The sequence below is a fragment of the Orcinus orca genome, chromosome 9, assembly GCF_937001465.1.
Source record: "Orcinus orca chromosome 9, mOrcOrc1.1, whole genome shotgun sequence".
Taxonomy (NCBI): Eukaryota; Metazoa; Chordata; class Mammalia; order Artiodactyla; family Delphinidae; genus Orcinus; species Orcinus orca.
Window position 1 is genome coordinate 49,099,811 of NC_064567.1, and position 13,879 is coordinate 49,113,689.

General features: G+C 42.5%; 1 long non-coding RNA gene across 1 annotated transcript in view; it reads right to left on the reverse strand.

Annotated features, from left to right (window-relative positions):
- Positions 1-13,879, reverse strand: part of LOC117199849 (uncharacterized) — a 100,199-nt gene that overhangs the window by 70,149 nt on the left and 16,171 nt on the right. Inside the window, exons 6-7 of the long non-coding RNA XR_007479194.1 lie at positions 9,272-11,888; positions 7,856-8,190 (exon numbers count right to left, since the gene is read on the reverse strand). This is a non-coding gene — a long non-coding RNA (uncharacterized LOC117199849). The remainder of the gene's footprint in view (positions 1-7,855; positions 8,191-9,271; positions 11,889-13,879) is intronic.

The window sequence follows — 13,879 nt, forward strand, 5'->3', positions numbered from 1 at the left end:
TTTGTACTTTCTTGTATACCGATCAAGTTGTCTCCGGAGAATCAGGCGCTGAGCTGGAGTGGAGAGAGAGTGCAGAGCAAAGCTGAGAGGTGTAAACTTGCATTTGGAGGGGGAAGGCAGGGTTGAGGCTAGGAGGGTTGTGTTGAAGTGGGGTTCTGAAGAAACAGAAGCGGTGGACCGGGAAGAGACCTAAAGAGGGGAGAGAAAGAACGTCAGAGGCAGGCGAGGGCCAGAGCGGGCCCCCCCGGACGCTGAAGCATGTGGGTGGTGGAGCAGAGCACAGGCTGCACACACACCAGCAGTGCAGCACTGGGAATGCCTCAGAGGCCAGGGAAACTTCCCTCGCCCTCATGCTTGTCCTTGTCATCCTCCTCTCCCATAAGGCTCGTCTTTCCTGGGACCACTGTTCACTTTTCCTGGATATCCCCATTATCTGTCATGAGGGCAGCCCCTGTCCTCTCACTGTCCTCCGCAGGCCCCTGAGACATCCCGCTTCTCTGTGTCAAACCCGCTCGCTCGACTGCCCCCAAGTGCGCATCTTCTGCGTCAGCCTCGCGCCCAGCCTCTTGCCTTGCATTTCTCTCGGCTGGCGGGACACCTTCAGCATAGTGTCCGGCTTGTTCCTCAAGCTCAAGGTGTCCAAACCAAACCAGCTATCCATCTACCCCCCAAATGGAATCCTCTAGATTTTCCTATTTCTTTATACGATTCCCACCATACTCCTGGTCACATGGGCTCAAAACTGTAAAGATATTTTCAGTTATCTTTTCCAATCTGCTCTCATTTACCGTCTTTACTATATTTTTTACTATCCCCCTCCGCTTGCTGCTGGCAGGGTCAGGCTTGCTCGGTCACAGTCTGCCCACAGCACCCCACTCCCATACATTTCTACAGATGTGCCTCTGTATACACACGTTCCCTGAGTGAAGTTCAAGCTCACAGCCTGGCCTTTGAATCCTCCCACTCCTGCCTCCAACTGCCTTCCCGCGGTTACAGCCATGCTCTGTAAAATTTTCTTGCCTCTGTCCCTTTGCTTTTATTATTTCTTTTGTCCCAGCTGTTTCCTTTCACTTTACCAGAAGAACTGTGTCTGTTTGGGTTAGCCATTGCCTCTCTCTCAGGACCTAGCACAGTGCCTGACACATAGTAGGTGCTCAATAAAGTTTTACTGAGTGAGTGAATCAATGTTGCAAACCTTTCTATCATTTAAGGTTCCATCTCTGGTGCCACCTCCACCAGGAAATCCTCTTCGACACCATCCATAGGACTGGATGTCCTTTGCACTTCATTCGTTCCTACCTTTTCACACACCATAGTCTGAACTAAACTGAAATTTCTGGCTATTCATCTTAGCCTCTCAATTACATTGTAAGCTCCTTGAGACAGAAATACTCTATTTAAACATTTATATACCTCTCCTTGTATGGACTTGTGCGCACACACACACACACACACACCCACCACAGACACAAGCGCAGTGCTGAGACCTAGTTCTGTGCACACAGCAATGCCACTCAGCGTGCGTTAGATGATTTGAACTGAAGCAGCTGCTGTCATCGGTCCTACCCTCTGTTCTTTCTGCAGACACCGGGACTTCATCCCTCCTCTCCACCCCATTCCTGCCCCGGACCCCGTTTCTCCATCACGTGGCCACTGCAGCATTGCCAACTGGCATTGGTGGGCCAGAGGATGAGTTACATCGGCTGTCGTGCTATCAGCCTTCCACACACAGCACAGCAGGTAGAGGATGAAAATGGATCCTCATAAGAACCTTACATTTATATGTCAGGGAAGGACAGCAGGCCAAGAATGGTGGTAGGATGTCCAGTACAAACTGACATCCGCCAGAATGATAAAAATGATGAGCTTTTAGGGCGCTCTGCTTTTAGGTGCTGGGCACTGGCTAAGCACTTTGCACCCTCCATTTAAACCTCCACCAACCCTGTGAGGTGACTACCATTATCTCCACTTTACAGGTGAGGCGTGAGACAGAGAGGTTAAGTAACTGGCCCAAGATCACACAGCTGGTAAGTGGCAGCACCTGAATTCAAACCCAGGACCTCTACCCTCTCGTCAAAAGAATCCAGACAATCAGCAGAGAACACAACCTATGGAAGCATCTCATCCTCACAAGGCGTTTTCCAAACGAGGAACCTGAGACCCAGACAGAGGGAGTCGCTTAAGCCACATAACTCGTCCTGGTAGCACAGGCACCAAACCCCAGCTTTCCTGACTCCCAACTTCATGTCTTTTCTACTGTCCTGTCCACCCCAGGGCAGGGCCCAGTTCCTTCCTGAATGTTCCTCTGTTCTTCATTGAGCTACTTACTCAGGAGTTTTAATGGTCAAATCCTTTTGAGAGAAAAGTTGGGTTTTTTTTTTCTTATACAAGGAGAAAATACATGCTGTTGGGAGAAGTTCAGGGCGGCAATTGGAGGTGAAGCAGAGTGGAAGGAAAGAATCAGGATAGAGAGCACTGGGGGGAGAAGGCAGCCACAGATGCCCCCAAGGGGAGGCTGAGCTCGTTGGAGAAAGAGAGGTGGTCCACCAAGGCTTTCAGATGGGAGAGAAGTTAAGGACAGCATTTTCCCTGAATTTGGGGCTGTGGCTAATTAAAGGGGACCATGATCACTACAGTCAAAGCAGAGGCAAACAGAGGCAGTGGGGTGGACTTGGGAACATAAAAAATAAGTCCACTGTCAATCACTAAGTCACTCCTCCTCTGTCTGGCTCCTGGGTGTCTCTGCACCCTAAGCTTCTGTACATCTGTTCTTTGCCAGCACAGCTCTCTCCCCCGGAGAGCTCATTTCTGCTCCACTGAATGCCTTGCCCCAAACAGCCCTACCTTTCCCCACCACCAGGCCTTCTTCCACCCTGAAGCACCTTCCTCCCAAGTAGACTTTTTTGAGTGCTGGGTGTTATAGATTTTCTGGATATACTTATATACTTTCCCCATAGAGTTCTCGTCACAACCCTGAGAGACTGGCATTACATTCCCATTTTGTACATGGGAAAAAATACCCCAATTTACCCAATGCTGGGAACAGATCATTTATTCATTTGTTCATTCAACAAGTATTTAATAAGTACCTTTGCCAGCCTGTGTGAGGAACTCGACATAATGATGGACCCAGGTTTCTTTTTTTTAACTCCCAGAGTTAGAATTGTCTTTACTTTAAAAAAAAAAAAATTTATTTATTTATTTTTGGCTGCTTTGGGTTTTTGTTGTTGTGCGGCTTTCTCTAGTTGTGGCGAGCGGGGGCTACTCTTCGTTGGGGTGCACAGGACTGTCATTGCGGTGGCTTCTCCTGCTGCGGAGCACGGGCTCTAGGTGCATGGGCTTCAGTAGTTGTGGTGCACAGGCTCAGTAGTTGTGGCTCACAGGCTCTAGAGTGCAGGCTCAGTAGTTGTGGTGCACGGGCTTAGTTGCTCCGTGGCCCGTGGGATCTTCCTGGACCAGGGCTCGAACCCGTGTCTCCTGCATTGGCAGGCGGATTCTTAACAACTGCGCCACCAGGGAAGCCCTGTCTTTACTCTTTTGTCGAAGATGAATTGACTATTTTTGTGTACTCTGTTCCATTGATCCATTTGTCTATTCTTTCACTAACACCATTCTCTCCTGATTATTGTAGTTTTATGGTAAATATTGGAGTCAGGGAGTGTTAGTCCTCCAGCTTTGTTCGTCTTCAGTATTGTGTTGGCTATTCTGGGTCTTTTGCCTCTCCACATAAACTTTAGAATCAGTTGTTGATATCCACAAAGTAACTTGTTGAGATTTTGACTGGAATTGAGTTTAATCTATAGACCAATCTGGGATACCTTGACAATATTGAGTCTTCCTACCTATAAACATGGAATATTTCTCCATTTATTTAGAGCTTCTTTGATTTCTTTCATCAGAGTTTTGTAGTTTTCTTCATATAGGTAGGTCTTATACATACTTTGTTAGATTTATAACTAAGTACTTCATTATTTTTTTGGCACTAATGTAAACCAAATCATTTTTTTAAAAAATAAGTCAAACTGAGTCATTATTGTTTTTTTTAAACAACTTGACTGTTTCTTCTACTAATTTTGCAAATTAACCCAAATTGGTTTGTAGAAGTGGAAATATACTCAAGTTATCAGTTCTTCTTATTCATACCTAATGATTCTGTTCATGTAGAATAAGTAACAGCTACAGTCTACTTTTGATTATTTGCATGTTCATGAGATCAGAGATCCCCAAAATTGAGTAGAAGTTGAATTAGAATTTTCATTTATTATCAAAAATAAAATGCATTGCTCAGGTCAGAATATTTCACTGGGTACTAGATCCCGTATCTTTCACTGATGGAATTCAGAAGAAGAATGAGGAAATGCTATTTCTTCTTGATGGACACTTCCCTTCCTAGCCAAGTAAAGGCCTCAGACCTCAGAATGGAAAACAAGTCTGTGTGGCTCACATTTCTGTATTTCATTGGAAATTAAGATAATGGCCAGCTATCTTAACTAGAAATTAAGAAATTGTTCAACCACACATCTCAGTCTTAATTTTTCTACCTGCGGATTGGAGAGTCACTATTATACCTCAGTGCTTAAATGCTATGGACCTTGGAAGCCGATGTGCTGAGAGCCCCAAATCCACCTTCTGTGGACCAGACATGGGGTGACGTCAATCAGAAACACCTCCCAGATTCCACATTTCCAGATCAGTATATTTTCATGCTTTGATTCATTAATTTTAAAAAAATAAGCTATTCAAAGCACTCCCCTCCAGAATTTACCATTTGAAATAACAGCAGATTTAAGAAATGAGTCTCCAGGAATGATCCTGTCTAGACTGTGATGTCTACTGTGCTTTTCCACCTGGCAGGCACTCAGCTTGCCAGGTAACCAGGTGGCTTGGAGCAACTCTTTTTTTTTTTCCCATTAGTCCTGCAAGGCCAGGCTCTCTCTCCTGGTTCTTGGATCCAGGACGAGCTGCCTGTTTTGCCCCAGTGCTCTCTGAGGAGCTAACCTAGAAAATCACCAGCCCTGTGCTCCATGTGTACCCACGGGCTCATTTGCTCAAGCTTTCAACTTTGCAGGCCATTTAACACACGGGCCATGAAGCTTGATGACCCACCTCTGAGTTTCAGGTGTCAGTGTGGGATCAGCCCCTCACCAGGGCATTCTCCCCTGAAATGCCCTCTCCCCAGGATGACAGCAGCACCTTGAAGCAACAAGGTCAAAACTCTTCATCTCAAGGGTCTGACCTGAAAACCACTGCCCATCCAAGCATCTTGTGCTATAAAACAGGACAATGCCAGCCCGCCAGGCTGACGCTTTGGGGTAATGCCATGGGAAAGCGTTTGGAGTTCTTTGTAGGAAAAAGGATATTTAGGGGCTAAATTGAAATCCAGTGAATGAAATAAGAACAGGATTTTTAAATAGCGATACCTGGTGACAGTTTCTCCAGTGAAACTATGTATTAGAGCACACGCATTTCAATTTTCAGGTCAAATATATCCAAACTGCTCTAAAACAGTTTATGGCAGCCTTCTGACGTGAGTTCTGTGATTTGAGTTTATTAGTTTCTGGCATTGGGTCCTGTATTTTGAGCAATTCCTATAAAATGTACTTGGGAGTTATTATTTTCCTTTAAAGAATGTGATACTAAAACAAGTTTTTTTTTTGTTTTTTGTTTATCCATTTCTCTCTGTTCTTCACAGCTGTAGATTTCCATAGCAATTTGGGGTCTGCAGACTGGCCGTATGTATTCCTGGCTCTTTCTTTCTTTCTTTCTTTGAATTTTATCTTATTTTATTTTTTTACACAGCAGGTTCTTATTAGTTACCTATTTTGTACACATCAGTGTATATATTTCAATCCCAATCCCCCAATTCATCACACCACTACCACCAGCCCCTCCCAGCTTTCCCCCCTTGGTGTCCATATGTTTGTTCTCTACATCCGTCTCTATTTTTGCCTTGCAAACCAGTTCATCTGTACCATTTTTCTAGATTCCACATATATGCGTTAATATACGATATTTGATTTTCTCTTTCTGACTTACTTCACTCTGTATGACAGTCTCTAGATTCATCCACGTCTCTGCATATGACCCAATTTCGTTCCTTTTTATGGCTGAGTAATATTCCATTGTACATATGTACCACATCTTCTTTATCTATTCATCTGTTGATGGACATTTAGGTGGCTTCCATGACCTGGCTATTGTAAATAGTGCTGCAATGAATATTGGGGTGCCTGTGTCTTTTTGAGTTATGGTTTTCTCTGGGTATATGTCCAGTAGTGGGATTGCTGGGCCATATGGTAATTCTATTTTTCATTTTTTAAGGAACCTCCATACTGTTCTCCATAGTGGCTGTATCAATTTACATTCCCACCAACAGTGCAAGAGGGTTCCCTTTTCTCCACACCCTCTCCATCTTTTGTTGTTTGTAGATTTTCCAATGATGCCCATTCTAACTGGTGTGAGGTGATACCTCATTGTAGTTTTGATTTGCATTTCTCTAATAATTAGTGATGTTGAGCAGCTTTTCATGTGCTTCTTGGCCATCTGTATGTCTTCTTTGGAGAAATGTCTATTTAGGTCTTCTGCCCATTTTTTGATTGGGTTATTTTTTTTAATATTGAGCTGCATGAGCTGTTTATAGATTTTGGAGATTAATCCTTTGTCCATTGATTCATTTGCAAATATTTTCTCCCATTCTGAGGGTTGTCTTTTTGCCTTGTTTATAGTTTCTTTTGCTGTGCAAAAGCTTTTAAGTTTCATTAGGTCCCATTTGTTTATTTTTGTTTTTATTTCCATTACTCTAAGAGGTGGGTCAAAAAAGATCTTGCTGTGATTTACATCAAAGAGTGTTACTCTTCCTATATTTTCCTCTAAGAGTTTTATAGTGTCCGGTCTTACATTTAGGTCTGTAATCCATTTTGAGTTTATTTTTGTGTATGGTGTTAGCGAGTGTTCTAATTTCATTCTTTTACATGTGGCTGTCCAGTTTTCCCAGCACCACTTATTGACAGACTGCTTTTTCTCCATTGTATATCCTTGCCTCCTTTGTCATAGATTAGTTGACCCTTGTGCGTGGGTTTATCTCTGGGCTTTCTATCCTGTTCCATTGATCTATATTTCTGTTTTTGTACCAGTACCATATTGTCTTGATTACTGTATCTTTGTAGTATAGTCTGAAGTCAGGGAGTCTGATTCATCCAGCTCCATTTTTTTCCCTCAAGATTTCTTTGGCTATTCGGGGTCTTCTGTGTCTCCACACACATTTTAAGATTTTTTTTTTCTAGTTCTGTAAAAAATGCCATTGGTAAGTTGATAGGGATTGCATTGAATCTGTAGATTGCTTTGGGTAGTATAGTCATTTTCACAATATTGATTCTTCCAATCCAAGAAAATGGTATATCTCTCCATCTGTTTGTATCGTCTTTAATTTCTTTCATCAGTGTCTTATAGTTTTCTGAGTACAGGTCTGTCACTGTTTGCAGATGACATGATACTATACATAGATAATCCTAAAGATGCCACCAGAAAACTGCTAGAGCTAATCAATGAATTTGGTAAAGTTGCAGGATACAAAATTAATGCACAGAAATCTCTTGCATTCCTATACACTAACAACAAAAGATCAGAAAGAGAAATTAAGGAAACAACCCCATTCACCATTGCAACAAAAAGAATAAAATACCTATACCTAGGTATAAACCTACCTACGGGGGTAAAACACGTTTTTAATAAAGTGTTTTGAAAAGACAACAGGCTGAAAAAAAGCTGGGCAAAAATTCAAGCTAGTAATGAACTGAATATGTCTCTAATTATATTGAACTTACAAGTAATAGAATGAGGCAGGGTTAGCAATTACCTTTTTGTGTGTGTTGGGTCTTTGTTGCTAAACACGGGCTTTCTCTAGTTGTGGCGAGCCAGGGGTACTCTTCATTGTGGTGTGCAGGCTTCTCATTGAGGTGGCTTTTCTTGTTGTGGAGCATGGGCTATAGGTGCCCGGGCTTCAGTAGGTGTGGCTTGCGGGCTTTAGAGCACAGGCTCAGTAGTTGTGGGGCACAAGCTTAGTTGCTCCTCTGCATGTGGGATCTTCCTGGACCAGGGCTCAAACCCATGTACCCTGCATTGACAGGAGGATTCTTAACCACTGCGCCACCAGGGAAGTCCCAGCAATTACTTTTGAGTGAACTTGAATGCCTGAAGGAAGAGGAAAGCGCCCCTTAAAATTAGGGAAAATTAATAAAAGTGCCATATCATTACATTTGATTTTAAATATTTTTACCTCTAGACTTTCAAAGGTCTAAAGGTTCAAGAACATGATTCCCCAATAAACGTCTTGTAGAAACTGGTGGTTTTCTCAAACCCAAGTTTGTTTTCGATATTTTTTCTTTATAAAGCCTTGAGTACAGACATCTTTTTGCCACGTAGCCCATGAGTTTTCAAGGTGATACCCCAAAGTAAAATTCAGAAAGTGATTAGAGGGTGCTGAATAGAATTCCTATACCCCAGGCTGAAAACTCAAAGAGTTAAACAGGGTTGAGTCCTCCAATTCAATCAAATATATAAATAATTCATTCGACGCCCATAGAACTGCCTCAGCATCATTTGTCTTTAATAAGACAAAACCACAAATAAATAGGGTGCTGACTGGCATTGAGGCTCTCGTCTCTCACTAGGTGGCTCTGAATCGAACCCCATCTTGACCAGAGGAATCATCCGTCATTTGCGCAGATTGCCCAAGAGAAGACAGCCTGAGGTATGGAAGCCCTGGGCTGTTATGGGGTTTGCACATGCCTAAATCATGCCCTTCAGTCGCATACTCATATTCAAATCAGGTTGGTGTCCCAGGTGAAAGCTGATGGGCTGGGTGGCAGGACAACAGTGGGCCAGGACACCTGAGACCTCCAGTTCCCTGCTTCCAGGGACTTCTCGTTCTCTGTTGTATAAATGCACACTTTGTGGTCCTGAGAGCTTTCTATTGCATCACCACAACACCACACCAGGTAAGTACAGTTATCACTATCCCCGATTTATGGATACGGAAACCAGGAGTTAGAGAGGTTTAGCATCTTGTACAATGTTCTACTGCTAGCCCATGGCAGAGCCAAGCTTCAGTCTAGACAATCTGGTCTCTTACCTGCTAGACTGTATGGGGATGTTCTTATGGAGTCTTCTCCTAAGATACCCAAGCCTAATAGAGGTATTCTGAAAAGTCGATGTGTACAAATATCAAATTGCTTCATGGGGAAACTGAGATACAGAGAATTCAGTGACTTACTATCATCACATACACATCAAATCAAGGACTGGAGATCATTCCAGGGAGCCTGCCTCCCAGTTGGAACAGCTGCTTCACACAAGTGGGGCTTGTGTGTGACAGTCACATCAGTGGCCTGGCTGGAGCCAGGGACCACAGTGGAGGCTCTCATCTTGGCTGTGTCCTCAAGCATTTCCCTCCTGGGGTTGAGCCTCAGTTTCCTCATCTGTCATATGAAAGGAGATAGAAGTTCAAGTCTTTGGCGATCAATTTCATCACTAAAATTCTATAGCCACCACAGCCAAGAGGGATACTCCATTCTGGAGTCAGCCACACTTGACTTTTCTGAAATGCAGAGCACCTGTGCTGTGACTCCAGTGATGACACTGGCCCATCTCCCACCCCATGGTACCTGCTGATGGGCAAACATGACCTCCTCTTCCCCTCCCCACTACTCCCAATGATCAAAGAACTTTGGGAGGCTTAAACTAGAGAATTATGGCTTTTCTCTAACTGTTCACTACCATCTTGGGGGAAATTTGTGCTTCTATGTGAATGGCTCCATCCTCCTTTATCCTTCCCTGGAGCCGTTTCATCCACTGGATTATGAGTCTTTGAATCAGGAAGCAAGGTTTTACCTTTAACGTCCTAGAAAATCGCTGTAAGATATGTCACAAGGATGAAACAAAGTCATTTTTTGTTATCTGGGGCTTTGATAACCCTTTCAGTCAGATGCTTTGGCATTAAGAGTAATCCTGGCTGAATTTACCCTGCCAGGAGTTCACGCATTTAGCAACGACACATTATGGCAAATGCCACTGCCTGTCAGTTGTTTAACATCAGGATCATGAAGAATCCGTCTGCTCCAAGTCTCCTTTACCTTTCATCTCCTCCCAGCACATGGGCACTTGCTTCTGTTTTATTCAGTCCTTAGATAAAAGACCAAAGGATTGCTTCAGGGTTTAGACCTCTGTGTAGAATCACATTAGCTCTAAGATGTTCATTTTTTTCTTACCCAAACCCAATATAATTTGTATTCTGATTTCAAAGACACTGTTTTAGTTGACCTTTAAGGTGACCCCTTAAAATAACTGACATGCTAGAGAGCAGATCTCCCTATATTCAGGGTCATTGTTTGTCTTTTGATATATTCAGGCTTCTGCCTTCTAATGTTTCTGTGCCTGCAAATAGTTTTATTATATGTCATAATTCTTATTATCATCGGCATTCTGATGCCTGTTTTCTTTACTTTATCTGTTAAGCAGAAGTATATTTAGCGCTCAAAGTGATACACCATAAAGGTAGAAAAAGGTGAACCTTTTGATATATTAGAAGTCTTTCATAGCATGAAGTAACTATTGCCTATTACTTTACTCTTGACATTTTTATTTTTAAAGGAATTTCACTTGATTTGTGGTGCTGACACCTCTGATATGCTGTTTCCAGTGACCTTACAACCAAAATCAGTAGCGTGTGACATTTGATGGCCCAGATAAAAAACATTAATGGTGGAAGAGAGGGTTTATTTTCCTGGTCATAAATTAAGTTTAAATAACTCTGAATTTATTTTAAACTCTCCAGTACTTTTTACTGTCCAGGCAATAAATGTATTTATTACTGGGGTTCTACCTGGGTTTCCTCCACAGAGCCCTTTGATTGGCTGCTTTGAGTCCTTTCCTTCTCTCTTCTGGAAAACTCATCTTGCCTGTAAACGCTGATTTGAACAGATTACTGTCTAATTTCTATCAACAGGGATCAGAGAAAGGGCTGCTTATCAGAGAGGTAAGCAAAAGCGTTTTTGTTGTCAAGCAGGTTAAGAAAAACAGGAGTTCATAAACTATCCAGTGATGTGGGTACCCCAGGCCTGAATGATTCTGTTTTGGAATTAGAAGTAGAGACACAAGTGGTCATGTCCTGATCCCTCCGAAGCCCTGTGTGAAAGGTTTGCTTTAGGTCCTGATTTAATTCTCACAAAAATGGAAGCCCATTCCCCCATTTTGATCTTTATAACTTTCATCTTTACGTGTATGTTTTTTGGTACTCATTCATTAGATGTATCATAAAATGGTACTGAGAATTTCTCAGTGAAAAAAATTTTATGATTTCAGAATTTCAATCTGTATGTTTGAAAATTGCCTTCTATATATTTTATTGAGATATAATTAGCATGAGATTCACCATTTTAAAGTGTACAATTCAGTGGGTTTTAGTATTCATAAGGTCAAGCAACCATTACCACTATCTAATTCCAGAACATTTTCATCACCCTAAACACGACCCCCAAACATACCCTGTACCTATAAGCGGTCACTCACCATGCCTCCCTTCCCCCAGCCCCTGGAGACCACTAATCTACATTCCGTCTCTATGAATTTGCCTATTCTGCGTATTTAATATAAATGGAATTATACAAGATGTGCTCTTTTGTATCTTCTTACCTTTAGCACAATGTTTCCAAGGTTCATCCACGTTGTAGCATGTATTACTACTTCATTCCTTTTTGTGGCTGAATAACATCCAGTTGTATGGATATACCACAGTTTGCTTACCTGTTCATTAGCTTTTGGATTGATTTCCATTTTAAAATTTCATCTATATATTCAAAAGTTGCCTTATAATGAATTCCCCAGGCATTCCCCTGTTGGAAATATTTTCAAGTTAGATCTTTGAAAAAATGTTATAAAGTATATATTATTTTAATATCTTCAGTAACAACAATCACATATCTCTTATTGATTATGTATGTATAAATTTCTTCATGATCTTGTCACAGAATGAGACAAAAATAGAATCTAAGAAGCTCTTCATTGTATGAGTAGTAAAACAACGTCATTCACTAACTATAAATTCACGAAGATTACGTATGATTCTTGAATGTATGAAATGCTATTCAAATGGCTTTTCATGAAAACCAGCTGCCTGACCCCTCTTAGTACCCCAGGACATTTCCCCCTGGTATACAGTGATATCTGATACATGTTCATCCTTCACTGAACTGTAAGTTCTTTGTGGGCAGGGGCTGTGTCTGCTTCATCTTTGTCTCCAGAGCCCTAATGCCCTGTACTCTACAGAATACAATGCTTTGTACCTAAAAGCTTCTCACAAAACCAGTTTGATGAATGAATTAAATTATATGCTCTTCTGTTCTCTGTGCTCAGGGAGAAAAGAAAAGAAGAGACTTTTATAAAGGGCTTTCTGATCATTGCAAATTGGTTTCTGTTTACTATTCACATATAGAGGAGTGCACAATTCACACCTGTATGGTTTGATGAATGCCCACGAAGTGAGTACACCTGTGTGATCACCATAAAATCAAAAACCACAAAGGACCAGCCCCCCATATCCCCCTGGGGGTCTCCTGATCAATATCCCATCCTTCTCTCCAATGCCAACCACTATCCTGACTTCTAACACCACAGGTAATTTTGAACTTTATGTAAATGGATATTCTTTTTATACTCATGACATTTAAAAAATAAAGCTAAGGGGCTTCCCTGGTGGCGCAGTGGTTGAGAGTCCGCCTGCCGATGCAGGGGACACGGGTTCGAGCCCCGGTCTGGGAAGATCCCACATGCCGCGGAGCGGCTGGGCCCGTGAGCCATGACCGCTGAGCCTGCGCGTCCGGAGCCTGTGCTCCGCAACGGGAGAGGCCACAACAGTGAGAGGCCCGCGTACCGCAAAAAAAAAAAAGTCCTAAGGGTTTCAGTTGACTGTAAGGGCAATGTGGCACGGCTGCCAACAGACTACTTTCATCATAGAGTCGTCCAGAGCAAAAGAGGTTTCTGTTCTTTTTTCTGCCATAGTCAGAAGCATCTGGTGTATTTTATTTGCTTTTGATCATCACATTTAAAAAGGAACATGATAAAACTAGGGAGGGTTAAAAAAAGGTGAAAAGGATAATAAGTGATCAGGAAACCTCGTTGTCATAGGAGGAACGGTTGGAGGGTCTGGGCATCCTTAGTCAGAGGCGGTCTCTGGTTTTCTGAAGAGGGGTGAGAGGACAGAGCGGAGCTACTAACGAGTGAATGGTCTGGGCAGGCATCTGATCTTTTTGCAAGTTGTGAATGGGTTTTGACCACATGATCACTAACTTCATTCCAGAAATAAGCTATGAATTGTGTAACCTGCATAAACCAGAGACATATTCAGTCTTAGTGTTCAGTTCAAGAATTGTTCAGCAGCTAAAGTTCATTAAAAATCAATTCCATCAAAAAATTAATTTTTCTTAAAAGTTTACCCCACACTCATTCTGATGCATCAGCCTGCCCTCATCCTTTGCTACCTTATTCCTTCTAAAAGCCCCCAGAAGAGAATTAACATTTGTCAAACACTTGACAGGCACCAGCTCACGTTCACACATAGTGCCTCATTTAATTTCCACAGACACCATGCAAAAGATATAATTATTATGACCACTCTGTGTGTGAGAAAAGGTCTCTCAGAAGGTTTCATTTGCCCCAGGTCACAGCTGGTAAGTGGAGTCTGGGATTTGAACTGAGGTCTCCCTCTCGCAGTGGCAGAAGCCTCGCAGAGCTTAGCTAGTTTGTCTGAAATCAGCCTGCTCTGTTTGTCATGGGTGGTGTATATCTGGCTCCGTAATTGCAGCCTGGCTTTTGGTCTGGGGACAGA